This window comes from Bubalus bubalis, chromosome 12, assembly GCF_019923935.1.
Source record: "Bubalus bubalis isolate 160015118507 breed Murrah chromosome 12, NDDB_SH_1, whole genome shotgun sequence".
In the NCBI taxonomy this organism is placed as follows: domain Eukaryota; kingdom Metazoa; phylum Chordata; class Mammalia; order Artiodactyla; family Bovidae; genus Bubalus; species Bubalus bubalis.
Genome location: NC_059168.1, coordinates 37,234,776 through 37,248,319, shown reverse-complemented (window position 1 = coordinate 37,248,319; position 13,544 = coordinate 37,234,776). Strand labels below are relative to the sequence as shown.

Here is a 13,544-nt window from a genome sequence, read left to right as displayed (position 1 = left end):
AAAAAGTATTTCTATAGCAGAATTGTTAGCAGGATTGGTGGTAAATGTATACTAAAAGCAGTATATGGAGCTAATTACAATATCTTTAAAAATTTGGTCAGTAAAGTATTGTGGGGAAATGGTGAGCTTAAGATTGAGGTCATATTGAGACATTTATAGTTAACACTTAAAGAACAAAAAACAATATAGCTTGATTTTTTTTACCTTTATGGTTTCCTTACATAGGGATTTAATGAAGAGAAAGATTTTTATTCATCTTTCTGACCATTAGCATTACAAAGTGAAAGTAAATTGCTTTATTAGGTTTTGTTAAGTAAAAACATCAGTAGGGGTAACAATACAATAAATATAGACTTTAAAAATAGGTGAAAAGTCACATCACAGCCTACTCAGCAACCATTAAGGCTCTGTATTAATAATTTGAATGTTAGACCATTTAACAACATCTTAAGTTCTTTATTTGCTGAACTAATTTAGGAATACTTTGATATTGGAGAAATTAAGATCGAGTATAATCCATATTATACCAGAGATTTATTTTGATTATTTTCAGGCACTATATATAAAATCAAATTTATCTGATTCAAAGATATCTGAAATATCTCTGGAGAGCCTCATTTTGTATGTAAGTGGAATGGCCTGATACTTTTTTTAGTGCCTGTCTTTGGCTTTTTTGCGTGGGAAGACTAACTTTACCTATTGTTTGTATTCATTTGTTAAGTTATATTTTAGTGTTTATCAGCAGCTAATTTTAATGTTGCAGATTAGAGGTTATGACTTAAGTGGAAATCAGTGAGAAGCTGAAACTACCATGGAGTGAGTTTTTCTTCATTTTATGAAAAGTGTGACAATAGAGGAAAGAATCTAATCTAAGCTCTCTAGGTATACTAAACAAAAAACAGTCTTAAGCCCGTACATATATTTTTCTATCCCTCACCACCCCTGTTCGTCCAGTTGTCACATCTAATGATGGTAATAGATAAGGGTATAAAGAAATGAGATATTCTGATTTCAGTGTTTAAAATTTGGTTCTGTTTTTATTTTTGCTGATTAACTAGTGTTGAAGACATTTTATCTTTCAGGCTAAGCCCCACGTAATAATTTATATTACTTTATATATTTTTCATATTGGGTTTTCTATTGTTCTTAGTGGAATACTTATAACAAATGAAATCTATGAATTACTTGACCATTGAGGTTAATTTGAAAAGCACTGATTAAGACAGTCAAAAGATTTTTAAAGAGCCCCAAATAGAAGGAATAGATTTGGGGATTTGGGTGGGGTGGGAGAATGATTTAACCACTAAACAAGGTATAATAGAGCTTTCTGGGTAGGACAGAATGTTTATAGGATAGTAGCTGCAAGATAAGATTGGTATGATTAAAGAATGTAGAAGATTTGTAAGATCTAGGTCAGGTTTCCTCAAAGTTCCCTGAAGAGAAGAATTATCTTCTTTTTTGTATGGATTCCTGTGATCCTATTCAGGTCTACCAAATCAGAACTTATAAGGGAAGAGTGTGGCAATATATTAAGCATCTTGACACTAGGGTTATAACACCATTTATGTTATAATCAGACACATTTAGGAAACCCCAATCTATGTTTTCAGGTTTCTTTCTGTGGTTTTTCTTTGTGTGTGATTTTGGCCAGAGTAAGAAACTTAACTTTATTTTTGTCTTCATTTTCCTCTTTTGCATGATTTCTGGTGTACCAGTGTTGATGTTCTCTGGTTTTATGAAAAGATACTCTGGGTCAGATTGCAGAAGACACTGCAATCTTCGGATTTTATCGTAAAAGGAGTGAAGAGCTTTTGGAAGCTTTAAAGACGGTTTTGGGGTGCTATATAAGATAAATTGGAGAAGGACTTAGAGGCAGAAGGGGATGACTGTATTTGTGCCCACATTTAAAGCAAATAGTGCCTAGATTTGGCCTGAAATAAGAATGAAAAGGGGGTGACAGGTTTGAGAAACTTAGAGAAGAGTACTTGACATTTGACATAGATTTGTGGGACTAGGGTGAGTGAGGGAGGGACTCGGAGGACAACATGAAATTTCAGAGTGAAAGTTTGGCAATGCTCGTGCTTTAGTGTCAGTAGAAATAGAGCTAAAGTAGGTAGAAATGATGCCAAGTTCTGTTTTGGAAACTTACTGAAGCTTAGTGAAATGACAGGCTTAATGATGAATGACTAATTGAGAATTGAATGCAGAGTGAGACAGATGAATACTGTGAGGACATTAGCATAAAAAGAACAGAAGATTAAGTAAGGAAAGCCTAAAACCTATTGAAATAGTGGGGATGTGCAGACCAGAAAGGATCAGGAAGTTAGAGTCCAAGGAGGATAGTGCCTGTTCCCTGATCTTAAGGAGGGAGAGATTTTTCAAGAGAAAATAGAATGGGTGGTTAAAACACTACAGAGAAGCCATTTAATGTGAAGATGGAGGAATGACTGTGGACCCTGTTGAATTTTAGAAATGTGCAACACTACCCATTATTACCAGTGCTTTTGGGATTTGGCAGTTAACATGCTATAAGTGAACCTTGAAATAAGTTTGTGTAGAATGGGCACAAAAGTTTTCTAGCATTTAAACCTAGTTTGATTGTAAGGCAAGACAGATTGATTTAGGACCATTTCTGGAGTTTAGGACTCTCTTTACTGTTGCTAAGTCGCTTTCAGTTTCTTTCAAAGCGTAAGGTTACTGAGTATGTGGATATAGGCGTATGCTTATACTGACATTTAGGTAGAAGGAGGAATCTTGCTGCTTGAAACATGCCTTACGTAACCCCTTAAACCCATCCCCCCAAAAAAACCCTGAGAAGGGAACTTGGGTGTTAATCAATTGAGAGACCTATTGATTAGAGGAAGCCTCCCTGCTTTTCAGTTCTAAACTTAGTTGAAATCCAGTGTCGAGTCATTCATTAGCGATTTTTTCTAGTTTTTTACTGCTTTAGTATTGTTACACTGTGTGTGTGTGTGTGTATATGTTGTAGAGAATTTAGAAGGTCTGTGGAAGAAGGAAGCTATCACTTCGCAGAGTGGTTTTGGTGTGTATTTTTAACAGTGGATGTATGTGTTTGGGGGTTATGTATGGTACAATTTGTTCTGTAATCATTTTTCTCCCACTAAATGGGGAAATACTTGGATTTAAAAACATTCTACATTGTTTTAATGGATGTAGTATTCTAAGTATGTCCTGTTAATCCCATATAGTTAAATATTCAAGTTATTCCTAAAGTTTTTGCAAGTATGAGCAGTGCTAGAACAAATATCAGTTCAGTTCAGTTCAGTCGCTCAGTCGTGTCTGACTCTTTGCTACCCCATGGACTGCAGCACGCCAGGCTTCCCTGTCCATCACCAACTCCGGAGCTTACTCAAACTCATGTTCATTGAGTCGGTGATACCATCCAACCATCTCATCCTCTGTGGTCGTCTTCTCCTCCAGCCTTCAATCTTTTCCAGCATCATGGTCTTTTCAAGTGAGTCAGTTCTTCACATCAGGTGGCCAAAGTATTGGAGGTAAATTATTGTTCTTATTCATAATTATTTCCAAATTGCTGGATTATAGTATTTATACTTTTGATTCATGTTGCAAAACTACCCTCCAGAAAGATGCAAATTATTTTGAGCAATGTATAGAAGTACCTGTCCTGAAACCCTGGCTAAAATTAAATACTCCATATGCTTTTTTGATGGTTTTAACTCTTTTCTAAGATAGCTATTTTTGTCTGTTTTAAGTAAATTACTTGATGAGAACCAGTTTAAGTTGAAAAAGAGTAAATTTGCAATTTTTTCCTCCTTTATATGGTTTAATTATCTTGAGTGGATAAGTAGTGGGAGCAATGGAAGTATCTTCTCTGGTTTCTATGTTTACCCAAATCTGGGTTCTCCTCATTCCTCACCAGAACTTCTAACTGGCTTTTCTATTAAATCCTATGTATCAAGCCAAACACTTCCTAAAGTATGGCTCTGATTATAGCACTTAAGGAATTTTCCTTTACTTTTCAAATTAAGTTCACACTTCTGCCCTGGACTTTTGAAAGGCATTCATAGTCTAGTCCTAGCCTCTGTAATCCCATCTCCCTTATTCTGCCTCCAGCCACACTGAAGGACTCATTCCCTCAACATGCCTGTTCTTTGCATTTGCTTATGTTTTTCTCTGTCTAAAATCCAATCCAAATTTTAGGCCCAGTCCTTCCTGAGGTATTCACCTCTCAAGTGGAGATAATCCAGTGTTCCTCAGAACTCCAATCTCTTGGGTTTCATTCTGTGCCTTCTGTTACAGTTTTACCTATATAGTGGTAAAGAACCTGCTTGCCAATGCAGGTTAGGCGTAAGAGATGCCGGTTCGATCCCTGGGTTGGGAAGATCGCCCGGAGAAGGGAATGGCAATCACTCTGGTATCCTCACCTGGAGAATCCCATGGACAGAGGAGCCTGGTAGGCTACAGTCCTTAGGGTCTCAGCAGAGTCGGACACAAATGAAACAGCTTAGCACAGCACAGCGCACGCATGCGCGCGCACGCGCACACATACACACACACACACACACACAGGTATATGTATAAAATATTGGCTTTTTTTTTTTTCCCCTAGTCTGTAAATTCCTTGAAAGCAGAAGAAATAGTGGTGGCCTCATTATTGGGTCTTCTCACTGACTGTGCATAGCTTTGCAACAGAGTGAGGGGATGAGAACTTTGATATTCAGCCAGGTTTACTCCTGTCCTTGAACCGTATACATCCATTCTTTGTGTGTGTGTGTGTGTGTGTGTGTGTGTGTGTGCGCGCGCGCACGTGCGCGCGCTCAGTCATTCAGTTGTGTCCGACTCGTGGCAACCCCATAGACTGTAGCCCATCAGTTTCCTCTGTCCATGGGATTCTGCAGGCAAGAATACTGGAATGGGTTGCCATGCCATTTTCCAGGGGATCTTCTGACCCAGGGATCAAATCTGCATCGCCTGCGTTAGCAGGATTCTTTACCACTGCCTCCTGGGACGCCCATACATCCATTCTTGGGAATTTTAAAAAATGTATTTTCAAATGGGAGAAATAAGAGTCTCCCTACCTTACCCCTTCTTAAAGGAGCAGTTAAGTAACTTAAGCAACTTTTGTGAATCCAGGATTTTTATATTTTACCTGTAGATAAGACATCTTAAGAGTCATTTATCCTGTTCTAACTAGTCATGTTTTACAGGTCAGGAAAACAGGAAAACTAAAGGGATTGAATTATTTGTTCAGCACTACATAGCTAGTGGCATAGGGTCATCATCAAGGATAATGCTTGTTTATGTTACTAGATGTGTGTTTCTGTGTATATAATGTATAAATATATCAATATGTCTACTTCAGTCTGCTTCATTGTCCTCAAATTTTTAATCCAGTCACATTTTAAGCATTATGTAAGGTATTGATAGACACTAAAATACTGTTGCATCTGTGCTGCCAGTGCAGACACGGGTTTGATTCCTGTGTTGAGAAGATCCTTTGGAGGAGGGCTTCACTCCAGTATTGTTGTCTAGAGAATCCCACGGACAGAAGAACCTGGCGGGCCACAGTCCATAGGGTCACAAAGAGTTGGGCACGACTGAAGCAACTAACACACACACATACACACACATTGTATGTACTATTAGCCATTTATTCATTGACCATTTATATTGAGTATGCAATAGATATGTAAGGTTATAGAGGTTTACCTACTCGTGAAGTTCATTCTCTTTTTAAACTAGTAATTTGCTCTGACTTTTCCACCTATTTCAGTTTATTAAGCTTTTCAGGTTTCTGGAGTAATGGAACAGTATGTTTCCCACTTATTTTTTATTAGTAGAAAATAGGACTTCTGCAGCAATTTCCTCTTTCTAAGGTTTGGTGCCTATTTCTTGTATTGTGTGGATGCCAGCACATTGCAAGTGAGAAGTTAGAACTATTTTCTGCTGTATTTTTTGGTTCTCTTATAATACTTGGTTCTCTTATAATACAGCTAGAAATGGAATGTGGGATTAAAGGAAGTGTTGAAAACAACATGAACTAATGAATTAAGTAAATTGATTGGCTAGTTAGGGAACCTCAAAGTTCTCTTAACTCATAGAAGTTTGGATTTTCCTTAGAAGGCAGCAACAATAATAGTAGTTTTACCTTCCTGCAGTATACTGAAACATTTTCTCCTTGAGGATACTTAATATAGGAGAAACGACCACTTAAAGTAAGCTCAAATTTCATGGCAAATAACAGGCCAAAAAATTTATTAAAGACTTTATCTTGAAACATAAAACCAACAGTTATGAAACTTAAAATTTAGGTTGTAATCACAGCTGTGCATAAGTTCTTAGAATAAACAGAGATGAATCAAGTTTGGGGGCTTTTTGATGTGTAGTTTTTACTATGAAATTGGTTAACCCAAAATGACATGTTTTCTGGTTGAATTTTCACAGTGGATCATACATAATGTCCTTTTACAAAAAAGGTTCAAGGGTTTTCATGACTTTCCTGTTGGTTATTCTTAATCTTTTGAGGTCACATATTCTATTTTGAAGTGCCTATTGGACTGTCAGTCTCTTTTGGAGCAATTCTCCAACATTGCTTAAGACATTGATCTTACAAAATGCTACATTATTAGGAAGATGTGCAGTTTTGTGGTTAATTTATGTTGCCTCCATCTATCTATATGTATTGCTATTATAGTTTTAATTTATTATTTTCAAAGAGAGGGACAATTTAGATAGGTTCTAGGAATCACAATTTGCAATTTAAACAGAACATGATTCACTCGTATTAATGAATCTTTATTACTGAAATTGCGTCTCCTCAGTTATTTAAACTAGGGTTGAAACACTATATGGAATCCTCAAGAACGATAAAGAGCAAATGAGTACTGATCAGTTCAGTTCAGTTCAGTCGCTCAGTTGTGTCCAACTCTTTGTGACCCCATGAATTGCAGCACTCCAGGCCTCCCTGTCCATCACCAACTCCCAGAGTCTACCCAAACCCATCTCCATTGAGTCGGTGATGCTATCCAACCATCTCATCCTCTTCTTTCTGGAGTTATTTCTCCACTGATCTCCAGTAGCATAGTGGGCACCTACCGACCTGGGGAGTTTATCTTTCAGTGTCCTATCTTTTTGCCTTTTCACACTGTTCATGGGGTTCTCTAGGCAAGAATCCTGAAGTGGTTTGCCATTCCCTTCTCCAGTGGAACACATTTTGTCAGACCTCTCCACCATGACTCATCTGTCTTGGGTAGCCCCGTGCGGCATGGCTTAGTTTCACTGAGTTAGACAAGTCTGTGGTCCATGTGATCAGATTGGCTAGTTGTCTGTGATTGTGGTTTCAGTCTGTCTGATCCCTCTCTCAGCACCTACTGTCTTACTTGGGTTTCTCTTACCTTGGACGTGGGGTATCTCTTCACAACTGCTCCAGCAAAGCGCAGCCGCTGCTCCCTACCTTGGACGTGGGGTAGCTCCCCTCGGCTGCCACCCCTGACCTTGGATGTGGGGTTAGATAAATTCCTTTAAATACAAAATGTGGTATGATGGAAGGAGTGAGACATTCATGGTTGGACCTGAATTTCAGTTGGTAACCCTGCACAATTTAATAATATTAATACTTCTAAGCCTCACTTTCTTTATGTATAAAATGCAGGTAATAAGCACTTTATAGAGGTGTTGTGATCAGTGATAATGTATACAAAAATAGTTGCACAGTTCCTTGCTCAGAATAGGGGATTACTAAATTACTACGGAAAGGGCAAATATAGAATTTATACTAATTTTATGTAAAATGTTTCTTCCTTAGATGGACAACACACTGTAAAGTTGTCAGGAGTAAGACAGGGAAGATTTAGTGATGAAAGACACAAGGACCTGTCTGAAATTAATGTCTTTTAGAAACTCAAGCTGTAGGATGAGGAGAGATGGCCAAGAGGGAGGCTGGTTTGCCAAGTATTTTGTTGAGATACTTTGTAGCAATCCTAAGTACCCTTCAACATGAAACTTCCTAACTGAAACCAAGTTAGCAGTGCTTTCTTTCAAAGAAAGTTGAACTCACCTTTTAAAAAAATCAGAGCTTAGTTGAGCATTAAAGCATTGTATTTAATATTTGATTGAGCTACTTGACTGTATCTCTTCAGACATTACGTTTATTTAGTATTTAGTTCATCAAGCATTTTCACGTGTGAAATCCCATTTCATTTTCAACTAACTTGTTAGGTGGCTATCATTTTTCCAGTTTTATACATGGGGAAACTAGGTTAAGTGATCTAACCAGGGTCATACTGATGGTAAATAGGTGGAAGAAATAGGACTCAAGCTTCTCTTACTGTCTTTGCTCAAAGGTTAAACTACCACTCTGCACAGATCTTTTTGTGTACCTTCACCTGTCGCTTATTAGCCAAATGAATGCTTATTGTGTGTGTGTGTATGTTAGTCGCTCAGTCATGTCCGACTCTTTGCGACCCCTGGACTGTAGTCCACCAGGCTCCTCTGTCCATAGGATTCTCCAGGCAAGAGTACTGCTTATTATATGGAGATAGAAACTTACTATGTGGTAATAAATGATTAACTCTGAATTCTAGTCATTTTTCCTGGCAATTGGGAAAATTTTATTTAAGGCTTGTGATTTCTAATAAATAACATAAGTATGTAATAGTGTGAAGACTATGATTGTGAAAAATAAACTAAAAATTTAATATCATTCTAATCAGTTCAGTCGCTCAGTCCTGTCTGACTCTTTGCGACCCCATGAATCACAGCACACCAGGCCTCCCTGTCCATCACCAACTCCGGGAGTTCACTCAGACTCACGTCCATCGACTCAGTGATGCCATCCAGCCATCTCATCCTCTGTTGTCCCCTTCTCCTCCTGCCCCTGGTCCCTCCCAGCATCAGGGTCTTTTCCAATGAGTCAACTCTTTGCATGAGATGGCCAAAGTACTGGAGTTTCAGCTTCAGCATCAGTCCTTCCAAAAAACACCCAGGACTGATCTCCTTTAGAATGGACTGGTTGGATCTCCTTGCAGTCCAAGGGACTCTCAAGAGTCTTCTCCAACACCACAATTCAAAAGCATCAATTCTTCAGCATTCAGCTTTCTTCACAGTCCAACTCTCACATTCATATGTGACCACTGGAAAAACCATAGCCTTGACTAGATGGACCTTTGTTGGCAAAGTAATGTCTCTGCTTTTGAATATACTATCTAGGTTGGTCATAACTTTCCTTCCAAGGAGTAAGTGTCTTTTAATTTCATGGCTGCAGTCACCATCTGCAGTGATTTTGGAGCCCCCAAAATAAAGTCGGACACTGTTTCCCCATCTATTTCCCATGAAGTGATGGGACCGCATGCCATGATCTTTGTTTTCTGAATGTTGAGCTTTAAGGCAACTTTTTCACTCTCCTCTTTCACTTTCATCAAGAGGCTTTTTAGTTCCTCTTCACTTTCTGCCATGAGGGTGGTGTCATCTGCATATCTGAGGTTATTGATATTTCTCCTGGTAATCTTGATTCCAGCTTGTGCTTCTTCCAGCCCAGCGTTTCTCATGATGTATTCTGCATATAAGTTAAATAAGCAGGGTGATAATATACAGCCTTGACGTACTCCTTTTCCTATTTGGAACCAGTCTGTTGTTCCATGTCCAGTTCTAACTGTTGCTTCCTGACCTGCATATAGGTTTCTCAAGAGGCAGGTCAGGTGGTCTGGTATTCCCATCTCTTTCAGAATTTTCTACAGTTTATTGTGATCCACACAGTCAAAGGCTTTGGCATAGTCAATAAAGCAGAAATAGATGTTTTTTCTGGAACTCTCTTGCTTTCTCGATGATCCAGTGGATGTTGGCAATTTGATCTGTGGTTCCTCTGCCTTTTCTAAAGCCAGCTTGAACATCTAGAAGTTCACAGTTCACATATTCCTGAAGCCTGGCTTGGAGATCATTCTAATAGTTAAACATTTATTTGTTTATATTTATTAATTTCCTTTTTAACTGCCTTTCTTCCTTTCTCATTCTTCACCTTACTTTATTAAAGAGTACTTAATATTTGCTTTTGCTTAGAAAGTAGGCATTTTACCACTAGCTGTTGCTTGTTCTCAGTGTTTTTAGGAGCACCTAGTTAAGTGTTTTTTCCTACCCAGATAAAAGATTTAAGAATTGAAACTTGATTTCAGGCTATTCAAGGAAGAGCTTCAGTAAGAATTTGATTAGGGGCAAAATGTAATTGGATGACTCCTGCTTGTCAGGCTGGCACTATTTTTAGCTATGACAGTCGACAATTTATGGTTACCACATGTACGCAAACTCTTCCTAGTCTTCCTTGGGCCAGAAGTTATTTCATTTGAATAAAAGACTGTAGTGTATGGGGAATTATTTTAAATTAAAATTTTGATTTGATAATGATGCTGTACTACTCTGTGCACTGCACAAAGCACAATCAAAGATTTTTCACAGTTTTATTTGGAAAACAAAAATGGGGAAGCACTGCAGGGAATAAAGCACCTTTTTCTAAATGACAAAAATTTTGTTTAAATTGATCAAAATTATTAATATTTGGTAATCCATAAGCATTCTCCACTGTTACAAAAGGAAAAAGCACTGTTAGATTAATTTCAGATTTTTAAAAGGAATTTCATGAACATTTTATTTAAGAATAAAGTTTAGGTTGCCTTGCATGATTAACACTCCATTCTGCAATACAGAAGGGACTTCAGGAAGCATGAAAGGGTAAACTTTTCCTTGTACAAGCCCTTTGTCTTAATTTTGGTTTCTCAAGAATATAGAGGCCATTAAACTCTTCCTGCATAAACAGCAGTACTGAAGTGATTACAGATGAATCCAAAATTAACATTTTAGAGACCTTGTAGTTCATATTTAAAGATGTCCTTTAGTCTGAAAATATTAAACTCTTTAATTATTCTTAGGAATAGAAACTTGTTAATCTGGCCATTATTCAGACAGTGCAGGAAATATTAATGAAGCAGGTAATATAAAGATTAAAGGCATTTAGCAGTCTTTCAGGTTCTAGTAAGGAGAGAAAAGCCTGTAAGACAGTATTTACTGTTTTATAAGTTACCTGAAAGCATCACTGTTTTTTACTTAAAAGTGTAGATATCTGATAGTTTAAATAAACAAACGTTAAATCCAAAGCATAGAAACATTTTTTCAACAATTAGAATTACCGCATGCTTTAAACTGGCATAAGTATGCTTTCATTCTAATCAATCAGTAATATTTACTGAAGGGTTTTTTGTTTGTTTTTAATTTTTTAATTAAATATACAACATTGATTTTTAGTGTATTTCCAGAATTGTGCAGCCATCACCATTATTTAATTTCAAAACATTTTCATCCCCACCCTCAAAAAAATCTTAAACCCATCATCAGTCATTCCCAGTCTCTACTCCCAGTTCTTGGCAACCACAAATCTGCTTTCTGCTTCTATAGAATTGCCTATTCAAGACACTTGATGTAAACAGAACCGTACAACTGTGTAACCTTTTGTGTTTGGCTTCTTTAGCTTAGCGTAATATTTTCAAGACTCATCCATGTTGTTGCATGTTATCAGTACTTCATTCCTTTTTATGGCTGAATAATATTCTGTCATATGAATATTTTGTTTATCCATTTATCAGTTCAGTTCAGTCGCTCAGTCGTGTCCGACTCGTTGCGACCCCATGAATCGCAGCACTCCAGGCCTCCCTGTCCATCACCAACTCCCAGAGTTCACTCAGACCCATGTCTGTCGAGTCAGTGATGCCATCCAGCCATCTCATCCTCTTTCGTCCCCTTTTCCTCCTGCCCTCAATCCCTCCCAGCATCAGAGTCTTTTCCAGTGAGTCAACTCTTCGCATGAGGTGGCCAAAGTACTGGCCATTCATCAGTTGACGGATATTTGGATTGTTTCCTCTTTGGGTTACTATGAGTAATGCTGCTGTGAACGTTGTATACATAGATTTTTCTAGTCTTTTGAATGGAAATTCCTAGGAGTGGAATTGCTGGGTCATATGGTAACTCTCTGTTCAACTTTTTGAGGGATTGCCAGTTTTTCACCATTGCTGAATTTTATATTCCCATCAGCAATGTAAGAGGATTCCAGTCTTTTACTTCTTGCCAACATTTGTCATCTGCCTTTTTTATTTTAGCCAGCCTAGTGTGTCTGAAGTGATATCTGGTTGTGGTTTTGGTTTGCATTTCTCTAATGATTAATGACACCTTTACATTGCTTACTGGCCATATTCTTTGCAGAAATTTATATTCAAATCCTTTGCCAATTTTCAGCTGATTTGTCTTTCTATTGTTGAGTTGTAAGAGTTTCTTAAATATATTCTGAATTCAAGTCTTGTATCAGATGTTTAATTTGTAAATACTTTCTCCTATTCTGTGGTTGAATATTCACTTTGATAATGTCCTCTAAAGCACAGAAGTTTTTAATTTATTGAGGTCAATTTATTACTTTTTTTAAACTGTTTCTGCTATAAGGAAACATTGCCTAATCCAAAATCATGAAGATTTATACTTATTTTTTTCTTCTAAGTTTTGTACTTTAAACTCTTCAGGTCTTTAATCCGTTTTAAGTTGTATATGGTGTAAGGTATGGGTCCAGCCTCAGTCTCTTTGAAGTTAAATGTCCAGTTGTCCTAGTGCCACTTGTTGAAAAAACTGTTCTTTCCCCCATTGAATGTCTTTGCATCCTTGTCAAAAATCACTTGACCATAATGTAAGGGTTTATTTCTGGACTTTTAATTTTATTCCATAATCTATCTATCTGTCCATCCTTATGCAGCTACCAAACTGATTACTGTAGCTTTGTTGGAAGCTTTGAAAAAGGAAAGCTCCAACTCTCTTGTTTTTCAAAATTATTCTGGCTATTCTGGATCTCTTGCATTTCCATAGGAATTCTATAGTTGGCTTGTCAGTTTTTTCTAAAAGGCAGCTAGGATTTTGCTAGAGATTGCTCTATAGATCAATTGGAGGCATAATACCATTTTTATAATAATGCCTTTTAATCTGTAAACATGGGCTGTCTTTCTATGTTTTTGTCTTTAATTTCTTTCAACACTTGTAGTTTCAGTTTCTAAGTCTTTTGCTCTGTTTAAACTTTTTGATGCTATTGTAAATGGAATTCTTTTCTTAATCCATTTTCAGATCATTCACTGCTAGTATAGAAATACAATTGATTTTTTGTATATTGATCAATATATATATGTGTGTGTATATATATATATCCTACAACCTTTCTGGACTTGTTTATTAGTTTGTTGCTTTTTTGGTGGATTCCTTAGGATTTTCCACCTGTAACATTGTCTTATTTGCAAATAGAGATCGTTGAATTTCTTCCTTTACTGTCTGGATACCTTTTATTTCTTTTTCTTGACTGCCCTACCTCCATATCTCCAGGACAGTGTTGAATATAAGTTGAAAGAGGAATATCCTACCCTAGTTCTTGGCCTTAGGGGAAATGCTTTCAGTCTTTCACCATTAAGTATGATGTTAGTTGTGGGTTTTTTGTAGATAACCTTTATCAGCTTGAGGACATTCCTTCCATTCCTATTGTTAGTTTGTATTTT

General features: G+C 37.2%; 1 protein-coding gene across 4 annotated transcripts in view; it reads left to right on the top strand.

Moving 5' to 3' along the window:
* The window catches only part of RTN4 (reticulon 4), a 71,118-nt gene that overhangs the window by 36,727 nt on the left and 20,847 nt on the right, over positions 1–13,544 (top strand). The gene's annotated exons all lie outside the window — the stretch shown is intronic.